This window comes from Ambystoma mexicanum, chromosome 1q (assembly GCF_040938575.1).
Source record: "Ambystoma mexicanum isolate Mex_15411 chromosome 1q, UKY_AmexF1_1, whole genome shotgun sequence".
Lineage (NCBI taxonomy): Eukaryota > Metazoa > Chordata > Amphibia > Caudata > Ambystomatidae > Ambystoma > Ambystoma mexicanum.
The window spans coordinates 1,081,727,711-1,081,743,930 of NC_090922.1; the positions used below are offsets into that span (position 1 = coordinate 1,081,727,711).

A 16,220-nucleotide genomic window follows, 5' to 3' on the forward strand; every position below is an offset into this window, starting at 1 on the left:
CTTAGTTCCAGATGTGGAAACTTCAGTGCTGACCCCAGTGGCAACAGCCCCAGAAGTACTGGGCCTAACTTTAGCCCCCAAAAGGGGAACCTAGGATGAAGATCTGGTTTTGGCAGCCCTTTTGCAGGGGTCCTCGGAGGAAACTCTAGCGCCTGTTAGATCCCTTTCGGGAGACCTCAGGGAGATCCCTGGTAATAGAGCCACATGAGCCCCTCTCGGACCCAGACGACCCTGGGATGAAGTCCCCTGGCCGGCCGGGGTGCCCTAAAAAGGAACAAACTTACTGGACGTTTCCTTTTTTCTTCATTGAATGAACGGCTGTAAATGTGGTGGGGTACGCATTGAAACACCTCCTGCCATGCCGACACTGGAGTACCCAGACGGAGAGAGAGTTTCAGTAGAAGCACAAATCCCAACGGTGTTCCGGGCCTAAGCACTCCAGGCAAAGAGTGGGGATCCGCCCTCGCGAAACGGCATTTGCATGATGAACAGTACACATATCCATAGAAGCTCTGTCATAGACTGAAGAAAGAGGACCGTGGAACCAGAGCAGGAATGAAGGACAAAGGAAGATGAAGAAAAATATTCCCTGTGATGCAAGTGCGTCCAACCCCGACCACGCAGAGAAAAGGACTGAAGGGCAATGTGCAGGGCGGAGCTCAGGAAGGCGGAGCTACAATCACATGCGGTGGCCCAGTGTAAAAATAATATGCTTCAAAGTGCTCCAATCCCTTCCCAAAGGACGGAATGTCCCACAAGTATGGAGGAAAGGTGACATGACGTGGGAGTATTTGGATTTATCGCTTTCCATAGTAAAATGCATACCCTAGGATGGGCAAGCACAACAAAAACAAGTTATTTCACTGTTACATGTGTATATGTTTGCATGGTATACAAAATATTCCTTCCGCTTAGTAAATGAGAAAAATAAAAAACAATTACACAGGCAGTATATTATTAGCAGTTGTATTACAGATTACACTGACAAAAAAAAAGGAAATATTTTAAAATTTTAAAAAAACTGTCCACATGAGGTGAATAACTACATTCATAAGAAATACTTGGGACTGGAGTATGGAATCCGACGGAACAGGGAGGTGCGTGGGAGAAGGGTAGTTGGGATTAGACAACAGCATGTTGCCAGGTATTGAACAATGAAGTTTCAATGATAAATGTATGTTCGTGATATCCAAAAATGCAATATAAAGACAATAAAATGCATAAGAAATACCCGTTTTATAGTTCTTCCTAATGAGACTGGCGTGGTACAAGTGAGCACAAAAGTCTCCTCCTGTAAATAAAACCAAATATATGTTAAGAACACAATAATGCACTATTTGAAAAATATCACGGTCTAATGAGAATAGTTACACTAACAATTCTTTTGGTGAGTTTTCAAGTAAGGAATTGCAAAACACATTTTCATGAAATCATAACTGCTCACCTTTAACTATGGCAAAGGCATGTCACTGATTTTAATAATTTTGAAGTCCGAACATAATAGAAAAAACATTGAAATATTAATGAAAAGAAAAACAAATTGGTTTAATACATATATGGAAAAACACTGAGGAAGCAAATATAATCACAAACATTAAATACCTGTAATAATCTTTCTGGTGCTTGTAGCTGCTTAGATTCACATTCTTTGCATAGGCCAACATGTAGAGGTTGATGCAATCACATGACTTATTTTCGATTTCGAAAAGGACGTCAATAGGGCACGTACGCAATACTATCCCTACTGTAATGTGCATATTAACCATGATCCTTCACGTGTTGAGGTCCTCATATTGGTTTCAGACCTGAATTTGCATATAACGTATAGGGAATAATGCATGTGAAGACATGCTGACTAGGTTACTTTCTACTCATAAAGAGGCGAGGAGGGTGGGCGCAAGTTAATCTAAGCAGATACTGGAGGCATCAGAAAGAAGATTACAGTACGTAATGTTTGCATGATTCTGAGGCTTGTGGATCTGCTTAGAATGTTACTTATTTGATATTTTTAATGAGTCTATACAATAATGATGTTTCAAGGTGCAACAAGACAAAAAAAAAGAGGGAGGGGACAAAAAAGAAAGAACAGTCCTACCAGGCCTTGTGACATTCGGATCATGCAAGTGCAGAAACAACAAGTTGCGGGGGATGGGGTAGGGAGGAGGAGGGTGGAGTGCCGGTTTGCACAAAATCAAAGCGCTATGGTGAGAAGGGGAGTGCAGGGCAAAGGAGAGAGCATGTGAAAGAGGGGTGTTGGGAGGGAAGGGACACAGGGGCTAGTAGAGTGCCGAGGGGAGGCCAGCTGGCAAGTACCAGGTATTACATGGGGTGAGGGCCCACATGCTAAGTGCAAGTGGGGGTGGACAGGGCCGGAAGGGAGTTGGGGGCGGGAGGGGGTTAAGTCTGGTGACCTGTAGAATTTAGAGGGAAACCAGGCAGCCCATCGCAGCGGCAGACAGGGGCGTTAGCTGGGGAGAGGGAAGAAGAGAAAAGGAGGGTCTTGAAAACGTCCGGAACTTAAGGAGGTCCGGCTCAAGCCGGCGCAGGGAGACCATTCCAGAGGGAGGCTCATACAAAGGTGAGAGATCAACTCTCCCCACCCCCACACTATGCTTAGAGAAGCGTCAGATCTCCAGAGAGCTGAAGACTGAAGGGCTCTAGTAGTGAGGGCGTGAGTTGGATGTAGCTGGGTCCCAGGCCCAAGAGGGCCTTGTGGATGTTGCAGAGGGTCTTGAACGAGAGTCAGTGGAGAGATTTTAGGGTAGGAGAGATGATGTCCCTGGGCTTGAGGCCATGGATAAGTTTTGCAGTCCTATTCTGGATTAGTTGAAGGGGATGAAGGGAGGATACCGTAAGAATGAGGAAGAGGCTGTTGCAGTAGTCCAGCCTAGAGAGTTCCACAGCTCCACCAAGGTTTTTTGCCTCACAAGAGGGTGTTGGGGACCCATAGAGGGCGGTCCGAGGGTAGGAGGCAAGGGGGGAGCTGGGGTGAAATGAGAAGTAACTCAGTCTTACTGGCATTAAGGCAGAGATCATTGGCAGTACAACATGCCTAAATAGCAGTCAGGGATGAGAGGAGGAAGAGGCAGTGGTGGGACGCTTGAAGGAGAGCTGCATGTAGTTTGCATAATGCTGGAAGCAGGGACAGGAAGAGATCAGGTGGGCCATGTAGATGTTGAAGAGCCATGGTGAGAGGATAGAGCCTTGAGGGACTTCACAGGTGCAGAGTGTGATGGGGAGTGACACAGGCCCAATTGAACCTGGGAAGGTCTGTCGGAGAGGAATGAGGTCCACCAGTCCAGTGTCAGGCCCATGATGAAGGGTGTCACAGAGGTCACAGAGCCAATTTGTCAGGGTGACCGTGTCCAAGACAGAGGAAAGATCCAGACGGATAAGAACGGATGGAGAGTTGGAATCGAGATTTGAGAGCAAGTCATCACAGGTGTTCAGGAGAGCAGTTTCCGTGCCTCTGGCTGCTCCGAAGCCGGACTGGTGGTCGTTGAGACAACCAACGGATTCAGGCTGATGGATCAGTTCTGAGATGGCGAGCTTCAAGGAGTTTGCGCAAAAAGGGGGTATGGAGATAGGGTGATAGTCACATCTGGTTTGCATAGACTAGCATGCAGTACCAGGTGACTGTAGGGGGTGCAGGAACAGAGGCAAATAAATGCTTTAATACTGCTCAACACACCTATGAGCTATTTCTTGCCTGTGTCACAGTAATGTTCAGTGCAAGTGTGTACTGGACTCGATGTGGCTGCTCTACAAATAGCCTCCAGAGATAGGTTAGCAATGAAGGCTAATGTAGCTCCTGTACTACGTGTGGAATGTGCGCTAGGAGTAAACGGCAACTCCTTGAATAATGTGTAGCACGGTTGTATCTTACTATCCATGTGGCAGGTAGTACATGACCACCCTCCAAACATCAAGTGTATGTAGTGCCATCTCCATAATTCCGAGGGTCCTAGAAGAATGATGGTAATTCAATTGGACTGCAATGAAATACATTTTGGTGAGAAACGTGGGTGCGTTCTTAAGACCACTTTGTTTATGTATTGGCACACAAGGTTCGGTTACAGACGAAGCCTGAAGCTCACTTACTCTTCCAATAAAAGGGATGGCTATAAGGAAAGTTACTTTGCGAGTGCCTTGAGAATTGTTTAGGCTTGAAAGGAGGTCCCATGAGCTTACTTAATACAACATTTAAATCCCACGCAGAGGGTGGATTGGTAATGGGAGTATAAAGCATTTTTACTCACTCCATGAAAGCTTTAACAAAGGGAATCTTCGACCAAGAAACGTTGCTTTGCGATGTTGTATATGCAGACGATGCAGCTAAATTGTCTTTTCATGAATGAAAAACTAGGCCTGAAGTAGATTGTGCACTATATGCGATGCTGAACAGTGAATTGGGTTGGCATTGGTCTTCGCACCATACGACTAATCTTTTCCAGTTGTTAAAGTAGCAGTCAGTGTTAGGGTTTGGTTGACGTTCCTCCTTTAATATTTCCATGCATCCATCAGGTAAATTAAGATCAAATTCAGGACTTCTGTAGCCAGGCTTCTAAGTTGAATGTTTGAGGATGAGGGTGTAGTGTTAACCCTTGAATCTATGACCTGTTTTAAGGGCATTTTAGTTTCATTGGTGGGCAAATTGACATTTTCAGACGATGTGAATACCACGTCTGCCGTGACATTGGAGCAACTAGGATCATCGTTAAGTGCTCAAGCTGCATCTCGTGGACTGTCTTGCTCAAGAGTGGTATTGGTGGAATATCTTATGCAAATATCACCCCTGACCAATTGATCAACAGTGCGTTCCCCTTGAACCCCTTCTTCAGGAACGTAGAAGCATAACCTAGGCATTTTGTCTTTTCTCCTGTAGCAAACTGATCCATGTCTGCATGAGCCAAACATGAGAACATTTCGTCTACAACGTCTGAATGCAGCTCCCACTTGTGTGGCGAGGGTTGATCTGTGTTCCTGCTTAGTGTGTCTACCAGGCAGTTCAGTTCCCCTGGAACATGTTGAGATACAAGGAGAAATTCCTCTCTGTAGGCTCCATTTCCAGACTTTGAGCTAGTATGTACAGATTTAGAGAGTGTCCCACCCTGTTTGTTGATGTAAAACATGGAGGCTGTGTTATAATTAGTACATTCTTCCGCAGTTTTGGAAAGCTTTTAGTGCTTTGTAGGTTGTTAGCAATTCCAGGACATTATGCATTTCTTGGCTACTGTGTCCACATGCCGTGCGCTGTATGGTGGAGGCAATGGGCTCCCCTAAACCGAGAGATACGTCGATTGTGTGTTGGCTGGCAGACAAAGGGGTTTCACCCTTACCAGGTTCTCTTCAGTCCACAACTGAAGCACCAATACCACTGGTTCCAAAATCGACACTAGATCTGCCCAATTGACTTGTGCCTGCAACCATTGTTTCGCTAACCATTCTGGCACTAGACACGTGTAGCCGTGCATGTGACAATAAATATCCATGATGCCATCATTCCAAGGAGGTGCATTACTTTCTAGGCTCATATCTGTTGACCGACTGTATAACAAGGGCTCTGCTTTAGTATGTTTGTGCCCTCTGATTGCAGGGGGGAGATTAATCCGTCTGTTAGATTTATAGCTACTAGGACCCGTTTTTCGCCCGACTGGGAGTTTAGCTCAACTTCTATTCATCGATTGAGAAGCCTAGCTGATGCAAAAGATGTATTGCCTTGTGTGCATTTTGCAGACAGATTTGCGTCATCTTCCCTGTTCTTAGCCAGTCGTCCAGATAAGGGTACACTGAGACACTTGCTCTGCAAAGGTGTGCCCTTACTACTGCTAGAACCTTTGTGAACACCCAGGGGGCTGACATGACTCTGAAGAACATTGAGGTAGTGCTCCAAGCCTAATTTGAAGCCTAGGTATTTTTGATGTGCTGGCAGCCTTGAAATAGGTAAGTATGCATCTTTCATATCCCGTGTTGTCATGTAGTCTCCCCTTTGACATTTTGTTATGTGCCTTCTTAAACATATCTTTAGTCCAAGCACCACTACAAGGGGTGTCCTAGACTGGAAAAACCACCTTCTTGACTTCTTTGGGCCCATGTTTTAGTTTATCCACTGAAGGGTAGGTGCCCCCTAACCTCTGTCTCTACAATTGTCGAAACAGTCGTTTCAGCACCTGCCGTGTTTATTATGGGGGTGTGAGGCTATTTTGGATACAGAACTAGCTTTGCGTGTGTGGCCTTCGAAACATGTGCAGCGTAAGATCCACCTGGTACAGAGGTTTTAGTAGCCGCCGAAACACTTGCTGAGGGGACATGTTCTATTGACATCCTGGCACTTTTAAACGGGGCGTTGAAATGTGTGGCGTGGACGAAGTGATTATGTGACACAGTATACTTTTGTTTACTTTTTGTCGACTGCTTGTGCTTTATAGGTTTGCCTTTGTCACCAGGGGAAGCCTCCTTAACAGAGTGGGACACCAGTCGTTCGAAGCAGAGGCCTGGCACGCCGGCATCCTCAGTTTTCATTAGCGACACTTAAACATGCAAGAGGCAGTCGGGACTGTTCTGTCTGCCTCAGACTTTTCCCCATCGGCGGGGTATTCCGTTGGTGCCTCAACTTGCTCATGTAGGCTGCCAAGTGATTAGATCGCTGAAGCTTAAGCATCTTTGTCTTGATTTGCTGACACGCTGTACATTTGGCCTTCTGGTGGTCTCTTGGAAGACCAGGGTTACACTTGTGTGCATCCTTCCAGGGAAATTTACGGTTACAGATATGGCAACATTTAAAAAGGAGTCTTCTCCATGTTTAGCGCTGGAGGACAGCGAGTTGATATATATCATGGGGAACCTGTGTGGAAACAGTCTCCTAAAAGTGTTGTTCACCCACTCGGCTGAAGAGTTGTAATCAGCGATGCACCGGAAACCCCAATTGCTGCGAAGTCGCAGTCAAAAGCGGCAGGTTGCGCAGATCATTGTCGCCGACAACAGTAATCTGAAATATAATCTATTTTAATAGACAAATGCTTGATAAGCAACTAACTGAAAAACTAGAACCCCCCCCCCCAAATGCAACCAACCCGATGGTGGAAAAGAAGAAAACTATCTGTGGACCTTGAAGTGTGAAGTAACACAGAAGTGATCATTTTACATGGACGGCGGGTCAACGTCCCTTTTTTAAAATCAAAAATGAGTCAAGAAATATTCTGCACACACCAACCACTAGATGTCGGTCTATGCAAAGTATGTGATTCTAAGCAAATACGATTACAGTGATTAATGTATCGGCCTAGATTCACATGCTATGCATGGGCCGACATCCAGTGGAAGCTACAGAGTATTACAGTTGTGGTTTTCGAAACTCGAAAAGGGACGTCGGGCGTGCCAGTAATACTATCCCTAGTGTGACGTCGACGGTACCCATGGTCCTTCACGCTTCATGTTACCTCATGTCAGAAACAAAACAATCTGAGGGACCACGAAGTGTATCGCGAGTACAGGTGTATCCAAGCAGAAAAAAATCAGAAAAGCTCATAAAACATCGATGGAGCTTCTCACAGGGGAGGAAGGGTGGGCGCTTGTGAATCTAAACAGATACAAGCATCAGAAATACGATTACGGTGCGTAATGTATCCCTTCTGAAGCTTGTGGAATCTGCTTAGATCACATGCTACGAATGGTTAGCAGAAGATGGGTTGTGAGAAGGAGCAGCAGCAAACAGATGTTTTAGAACCGCTTGTCCCACCTGTGTATCTGCTTTGGAATGGGTGTCAATGCAGTAGTGCTGAGTGAAAGTGTGTACTGAGCTCCATGTAGCTGCTTTGCAAATGCTGTTTAAGGGGACATTTGCGATAAAGGCCAAAGAAGCTCCTGTGCGCCTTGTGGCGTGAGCTCTTGGTGTGAAAGGCAGAGTTTTATTTGATAATGAATATCACAGTTGTATGCATCTGACTATCCATCTGGAGAGAGATTGCATTTTTGGAAATGCTGTCTCGCTCCCTTACTGGTGCTGTGGAGACAAACAGCTGGTCTGTTTTCCTTAGCAGTCTGGTCTTGTTTACATAGTAAAGGACTGCCCTCCTCACATCCAATGTGTGGGGTTTTAACTCAGCTGAGCTAGTTTGATTTTGAAAGAAGGCCGGTAGCTCAATGGATTGGTTCACGTGGAATTTGGAAATGAATTTAGGAGAGAACCTCGGATGAGTACGTAAAACCAATTTGATAAAGAAAGGGTCCTGCACCGACAATGCTTGCAATTCACTAACTCTTCTTATGGGAATAATAGCCACTTAAAAGGCAGTCTTGCATGTCAGGTGTTTAAGGCTCGACTTATGCATAGACTCGAATTGGGGCCCCATGAGCTTAGCGAGTACACCATTGAGATCCCAGCCTGGCGGTGGGTTAGAAATTGGAGGGTGGAGTCTCTTTACCCCCTCCACGAAGGTCTCAACAACTGTAATTTTCCACCACAATACTTTATTCTGAGAGGTGGTGTATGCCGATAGAGCCGCCAGGTGGACCTTTATGGAGTTGAATACTAACCCAGAGTCTAACAAGTGGAGAATATAATTTCGAATGTGGGATAGAGTACATTCTTTGAGGTTTGTTTAGACTGGCACCAAATTACAAATCTTCTCCACTTCTCGAAATAACAGTGTCTGGTGTTCGATTTACGAGCCTTCTTGAGGATATCCATACACCGGTGTGGCAAATTAAGGTGACCTCAGGAGCCAAGCTGCCAGGTTCATTGAGCGTGGTTGAGAGTGTACCGTTATTCCCCCGTGTTGGGTCAATAGGTTCGTCTGACACAGCAGTTTGATGGGAATCGCACATTGCCAGTTTGCGCAGATGTGGATACCATGCCGGTCTTGCCCACATGGGACCAACTAGGATGAGCATCATTTGTTCTCCGTGAATCTTGTTCACTACCCTGCTCATTAAAGGGAATCGGGGTGGGGGGAAACATTTCCCTGACAATTTCATCCATAGAACGTTCCCCTTGGAGTCCGGTTGGGGGAACCTGGACGCGAAGTCTGGGCATTGCTTGTTTTCTCCTGTAGCGAACAAGTCTAGCGTGGGGTAACCCCACTGAGAGAAGATGTAGTCTACGACACTTGAGCCTGAGTCTCGTTGTCACTTGTGTTCCTCTGGTAGGGGATCTCTGCTCAGAGCATCTGCTAGAGTGTTGAGTACCCGTGGAACGTGTTGGGAGGATAGGGACATCCCCCGTCTGAGTGCCCACCTTCGTATTTTCTGTGCCAGTTTGGACAGACTTGGAGAGTGTGTGCCCCCCCTATTTGTTCACATAGAACATTGCAGTGGTGCAGTCTATTAGAATTAGAACTGACTGGTTTTTCAATTAAGCTTCGAATGCTTGAAGCGCTTTGAATACTGCTAGAAGTTCCAGCAGGTTGATGTGGTTCTGTGCCGTGATGAGTCCACAGACCAAGTACTGTGTGGTGAAGGTAATGAGCCCCCCCCCCCACCCGGAGAGTGATGCGTCTGTTGTACCGATCGCTTGTGCTTCCGGTTCGTGGAAGGGTTTTCCATTTAACAGGTTTTCCTTTGTCCACCAGCATAGGTTTTGAACTAGTGTTAGCGAAACGAACACTAGTTGGTCCCACTGACCGCTTGCCTGAGACCACCGTAACATTCCTGCATGGGGCGCATGCACAGACGTGCATGTGGTACCAGGTATATGCACAACGCCATCATGCCTTGTAAACGCATTGTGTACACTTATCTGGCGACCGGCTTGATACAGAGGCATTTGTCGAACCATGTTTTGAACTCTTTCCATGGATGGAAAGGCCAAGCCTGCTTGTGTGTAAGACCGCCCCTAAGAACTGTTTTGTTGTGTTTGGTACAAGACTTGACTTCCTCTTTTATTGAGAAGCCCAATTAGAAGAGAAGGTTTATGGTTCTTTGCAGGTTTTGTTTGCAAAGATGGGGTGATTCCCCTGCGATCAGCCAGTCATCCAGGTAGGGGTACACTGGGATTGCTTCCCTGCGCAGGTGTGCCACCAACACTACCAGTACCTTTGTGAATACCCTTGAAGCAGACGCTATTCCGAAGGGTAGCACGTTGAATTGGTAGTGCTGGTTTGCCATCTTGAAACGTAAGAGTCTTCTGTGCGCTGGGAACATCGAAATATGAAAATAGGCATCTTTCATATCCAGTGTTGTCATGTAATCTTATAGGGGGGATAAGCTCTTGTGGTGTCATGCAGAATTTGTAGCTTTACATAAGTGTTTGCAGGGCGTAAGTCTAACATGGGGCGCATATATAGATCTTTTTTTGGCACAAGGTTGAATAAATACCCTTTTTTTTACCTCGTTGGACGGCACAATCTCTATGGTGTCCTTGAGAAGCAGCGCATTGACCTCTTGGAGAAGGATGAGCTGTTCTTCCTTTGTTGACCTTCTCTGGCACCGGGGGATGGTTCGATGGTCTTTGGCGGAGCTCCACACAATAACTTCCCGCAACTGTTGATGGCACCCACTTGTCTGGGCTTATTCGCTCCCATGCGTGGGTGAAGTGTGAAATACATCCCCCTACTGGGGAGGCATGGGAGGGAACCTGTAGCGGGCCTTCACTGTTTGGGAGGTGTTCCTCCACCTCTTTATATCCAGGATCTCCCCTGGCCGCGGGATTGGCGTTGGCCTCTTTGGTAAACCTGTGAAGCTGGACCTTGGTTATTCCAGGAAGAATTTTGACTTTGTCCATAACCGAAACCTCTGGGAATTTTGGCCACGAAAAACAGGGACATTTTTTTTGCCCCTCTGTCTAGGCGGCTTGTTTGTCAATTACCCCAGAAACTTTTTGTGCGTTGTATTCCTCTTTGGCAGACTTTAGTGCATCCTCTACCGCTCTGCCGAATAAAACTGTCAGTTTCACTCGCATGTTAAGTAACATAGCCTGGGTCTCAAGCTTAAAGCCAGACTGGCGAAGGCCAAGCGTGGCGCTGGATTATGGTTCTTTCAGCGATAATTCCCCCCGCATTATCTGCGGCGTCGAGGTTATTCTTGAGAATGCAGCTGGACCCAGCTTTGCCGTCAGCTGCCACCAGGGCTAGTTGAGACTTTAAAGGTTCAGGAGCAGAAGCTATTAAGGTAGTCATTTCATCCCATTTATGGGAATTCTAACTTGCCAACAGTGTAGAATTGTTGGCGATTCCAGTTTGAAAAGCTGCCGACGTCGCTACCTTCCTTCTCATGGTCTAGAGCTTTTTTGCTTTCCTTGTCTGGGGAGCCTCTGAAGAGGCTAATGGTGTCTCTGCCCTTTTACAGGTAGTTGTAACCACAAGCTTAAGCTGGCCCCTGATAGAGCGGGTCACCAATGCCTGGTTAGGTGTCTCCAAGGATTGAATCCTTTGGACAGACTGTAAAATTGGGATGAATTGAGTGGCAGCCTGAGTGGCAGCCTTCTTGTCTCCCAAAATGTCCTCCACAAAGTATTTCTATAGCTGGGTTTCTTGTGTCTGGATATCAAAGTGTTCATCTGCTTTGATTAACATGTTATGGAGGGGGCCGATTATCCACTGGCGAATCGGCCACTGGGGAGTCTTGTTGATTTGATGAGGCCAGGGTATACACCGCTGCCTCTTCACCATCATAATAATAATCAGACTGCTTGTAGTCCTCATCATCACCTTCAGTGTCTGAATGAATGTCATATAGATCACTTAGAACTGGTTGGACTGGTAGTGACTTTGGACGAGCTCTTTTTGCTGCGGGCTGGGAGCCTCAGTAGAAGGAGGTGTAGCCTGAAAGTTTGGGTAAGCTCAAGGTTTTCTTTTTTCCTAACAAACTGGCCATAAAGGTCCTTCTTTCATGACCCTGTCTATGTCCTCCACAGTCCAAAGGGCTGAACTGGGAATGACCCCAGGGTACTGAGGGGTAAAGACTTGTCCTAAGGGTGTAGGTGAGGCTAGGCCCTTGTTCTGTAAGGCTTCAGCTAAAGAAGCCTCCTCCTGTGGGACAGGGAGCGATTCCCTAGAAGGGGTAGACTTGTCCTTGTGAGACTCTTTATGATTAGGACTCTTGGAGGAGTATTTCTTCGAGTGCTTGGACTTTACCAGGCTCTCCGGGACGTGTTTTTTGACTAGGTGGGATAAACCAGTCTTTCGACCCTACAGCCGATTTAGAGGATGTTGACTTTCGGTCGTGGGACGGATCTCCACCTCGTCTATCAACATTCGGTCGATGGTGTTTTAGGGACAGCGTCTTTTGATTTCCTGGGCCTGTCACCGGGCTATCGGGACCTCGAGTGCACAGGGATTCTGTAGACTTCCCCCTTGACGCCGTACTTGGGTGTTTGGTCGACAATCGACTCATCGCCCCTGGATGTGTGTTTAGTGGCGGGGTAGGGGTGGGGTCAGGGGCCTGCACTTGGGAACTTGACTGTTGCCGCCCCCCCCCCCCATATCACCCTCGTCCTTGAAGACTGCGATGCTGCCATCACTGGAAGCTCCCTCCACGTCAATGGCGGCCTCGGCTTGCATTGCATGATGGGCCCAGCAATTAGTGCTTCGGTCTTTAAGAATCTTCGTTTTGAAGAGCTTGCAGGCCCACAATGCCCCTCGTCGTGGTTGCGGTTCAGACACAAGTTACACATCCTGTGTTTGTCTATCCACAGGAATTTTCTATTACACATGGGGCAGAATTTAAATTGTGTTTTTATCAATGTTTGGGGAAGACAGCCAGGCAAGAACGGGAATGGGTGCGAAAATGCATTGTACAATGACCGCCCCCCCCCCACTCTCCCTATTGTAAGGGCCTATGCCCCGTGCAGTCTTCCAAGGCCGAAATGGTCAGTCGAATCTTGAATTCATCCGACGGCTATCTTTTCCACCGCATTGATGAATTTGTCGAAGTCGGAAGGAAAAGGACAGAAAGAGTATAGGCAAATTGTGTTAGTTGAAATGGAACTTCGCGATAAGCATCCGATAAGCGTCCGCTCACGATGGTGGAAAAAAAAAAAAAAAACGACCAACGCGTGAAGGACCATGGGTACAGTGGATGTCACACTGGGGATAGTATTACTGGCACGACGTCCCTTTGAGATTCGAAAACTGTAATACTCTGCAGCTTCCACTAGATGTCGGCATATGCATAGCATGTGATCTAAGCAGATTCCACAAGCCTCAGATAGAGATATATATATATATATATATATATCTCTCAAAAGGAGGAGGAAAAGGCGAACCGCACTCCTGCAGGCACATAAACTAGTGCCAAGTTCAAAAATAGTCAGACAAAACACACCGGACACAGTAGAAAGATTACTGATGTCTTTAATGTTTTACAAAAATTTAAAAAATGCATCCTTCAGAAACAAATGCACAACACATAATGAGCAGCACAGAAACAAAGCAGCAGGACGCCTAGGGGTAGCAGCCTGCAAACAACGCATTTCGCGCTAAACTGAGCGCTTGATAGAGATATATATATATATAAAAACACACACGTGTTCTGACCATATCCTGTATAGGAATCACTTAAAAAAATATACACGCTTCAGACTAATTTAACTTTGTAATAAAACTGATCGCTTTTAAAATAAAATCCATTTTCAACACAACTTTAGAGACATGCAGTTATCAATCAATACATGTTTGAAATTCACACATTAAATGTTCCATCAACAGTCAGCATGTAGAGGAATGCAAGAACAAACTGGAATTGGTTATTTATAACGTGCTTAATACCCAGAGGTTTCTAAGCATGGACCCGGCGATCTAACCAGTGTTACTCCACATTGTCTTGCTTCCAAGGTGAGCGCGCGTTTCCCCTGAGCTATCCTCCCGAGACTAACATAAGAAGCATACTTGAAAGACAAGGTGTCTGTAGATACTTGTAAAGTTGTGCAAGTAGAGGATTGTCCCAGTGTAAAATTAATTTGTGAATAGTCAATGGAAAACAATATACTTAACACATGGACATTTATAAACAGATTCATTAAAACGCTATTCAAGGCAAAGGCTGACCGAGGGTTAGTAGAAGTGCATCTCTTCCAAAGTAAACTACTTCCAGGGGCTGTGTCCAAGTGATTAAAATTGGTAAAATACACAAATATAATAAATATAATATTAATTCTTAATATAGACAGTGGGAATATTAACCAGTTGGATCAGTTCAAGTTTAAGATGTAAACTAAAGTATAGTTAAGAAAAGGAAATAAAAAGATTACAATCAATGATGAAACTTGATTTCGTCTGAGATTCACGACAGGTTACATGCTGCAAGACAACATGTAGCTGGTGAGAGAAGCACACATCACATTTTTATTTTTACATTATACTTTCCTGTCTGGGTTTATGTTGCAAGATAGTGGGGATAGCTTTTGAAAGTAATTTGCAAGTCATTCTGTTGTGAGCTTTTTTGGTGAATTTGGAGGATTCGTACAAAGTGCATGCTGCACGCTCGGCAGAGTTTTCCCCTTCCATCCACAAGGACATCATTGGCTCAGCTATAAAGCTCATTAACGGGAAAGACAGTTCAGCAACCATAGCCTTAGCTACGAGATCTTTTGGGAAAACGTGCAATACTGTTCTGGGAGTCTTAACATGCCTGAAATTGGGACATCCCAAAATACAGGGAGGCATTGTTGTCCACACCAGAAGTTCAGAAATAAAACATAAAAAGAAAGATTTAATTTCCATGTAATGAATGGATGTACAAAAAGAATTATTAGAAAGGGATGTACAAAAAGGGATGTACAAAAAGAATGAGAAAGTTACCAACAGAACATACAAGTTAGTACAGTCTTTATTTAAGCAGCTAAAAAGAAATTGAAATGGGACTAAAGAAAAAACATTAGTGATCTATATAAATATATTGCTTACAAAGCATTCTAAAAAAATTACATAAATGAAACTAAAACAAGAGGATTAAAAACATGGAATACCTGGGTTGGAAAATTAATATAGTGATTCTTCAAAGAAGACAAATTGATTAGCAGTGTGTGAGAAACGTGAAGGTGTTTCACCCGCTAGTCCCCGCGGATCCATCATCCAGGTGGCCAGGTCACGGCCATCACTTTTGGATCCTGTTCCTGGGGGTGGAGCAGCGCGGGAGGATCACCTGGATGAGGGGTCTTCGAGGAATGGACGTGAGACACCGGATGGTGAGACGCACTATCCGCTTCCTTGTAACACACCCCGCCCCCTTTTTCCGACGCAAATACTTTCTCATGGACAGCTCACTGAGAGAAAACGGACTAACACCCGAGCTGTATACCTGACAAGTCACAGTAAAATGGTCAGTCAGGGTCAGGCAATTACTGATCATTACACACACCAGACTTCCATCGCACATCCCCACACAGATAAAAGGCAGAGCACGAAAGCAAACTGAGCAGCAAGGCAAAGCACACGGAAGCAGCAGTTACAAGAAGGCAGTTTAATAGGAGAAAGATGGCAAAACCAAAGAGGGTCGCAAGGAGGGAAATGCCCTTGACCTTTTCAGAGAAAGAGTTACCTTCATGAGCCTTCGAGAATAAGCAACGCAAGACATGGAATCAAAGCTGAAGAAACCTGCATTGTGTGTCAGAGGTACCAGAGGCTCGCCTGTGTCGATAGCCAAGGTCTGGAGGACAGTTTGCCGCTGTTGTACTGTTCTTGGCTCCTACAACAGAGCAGCACCAGTAATGTTACCACAGCCTGTGAGTTGGGGAGACAGATACCAGACCGGTCTGTGTTACAGCCAAGGTTGCAAGCAGTAACACTGTACAGAGGAAACTGAATAGAACATTGTGTGAAGCGTATGCGACAAGCGACGGAAATATAATTAAACAGCAGATGAGTGACTGAGCCAAGACCTACTGTAAACCAAGTGGTCCAGTGCCACGTGGGTGCTCATTCGAAGGTCTCCGGTAGGTATCCAACTGAAAGTTGGCAAATGTTACAAGAAATTGTGAAATCGAAGTGGTCCTGCAACAGGTCAAGCCAAACCCTGTGCACATTCGAAAGTCGATCGTTGATGCTAACTAAAATTGGTCCGAACCTGGCTGATGGAGACCAACTGTATTAAGTGGATCTGAGCCCGGCTGAGGGGGATCCGGGGTGAACTGTGAGGCACCTGAGAAAGAATATCCTATGAACATTGTGAAAGAGGATCTGAACCCGGCTGAGTGGGATCTGGGGTGAATAATGAATCACCTGAATGGAGTACTTGTAAGAGGAAAATAACATTGTTTTGTCGTATCAGGCCCTCTGCATGAAGAG

At 45.7% G+C, this 16,220-nt stretch overlaps 1 protein-coding gene across 7 annotated transcripts in view; it reads right to left on the reverse strand.

The window, feature by feature from the left end:
- Positions 1-16,220, reverse strand: part of ZNF644 (zinc finger protein 644) — a 1,204,777-nt gene that overhangs the window by 788,789 nt on the left and 399,768 nt on the right. For all 7 annotated transcript variants that reach the window (XM_069641773.1, XM_069641770.1, XM_069641775.1 and 4 more), the window contains exon 3: positions 1,232-1,291. The gene's annotated coding sequence lies outside the window, so the exon portion shown is untranslated. The remainder of the gene's footprint in view (positions 1-1,231; positions 1,292-16,220) is intronic.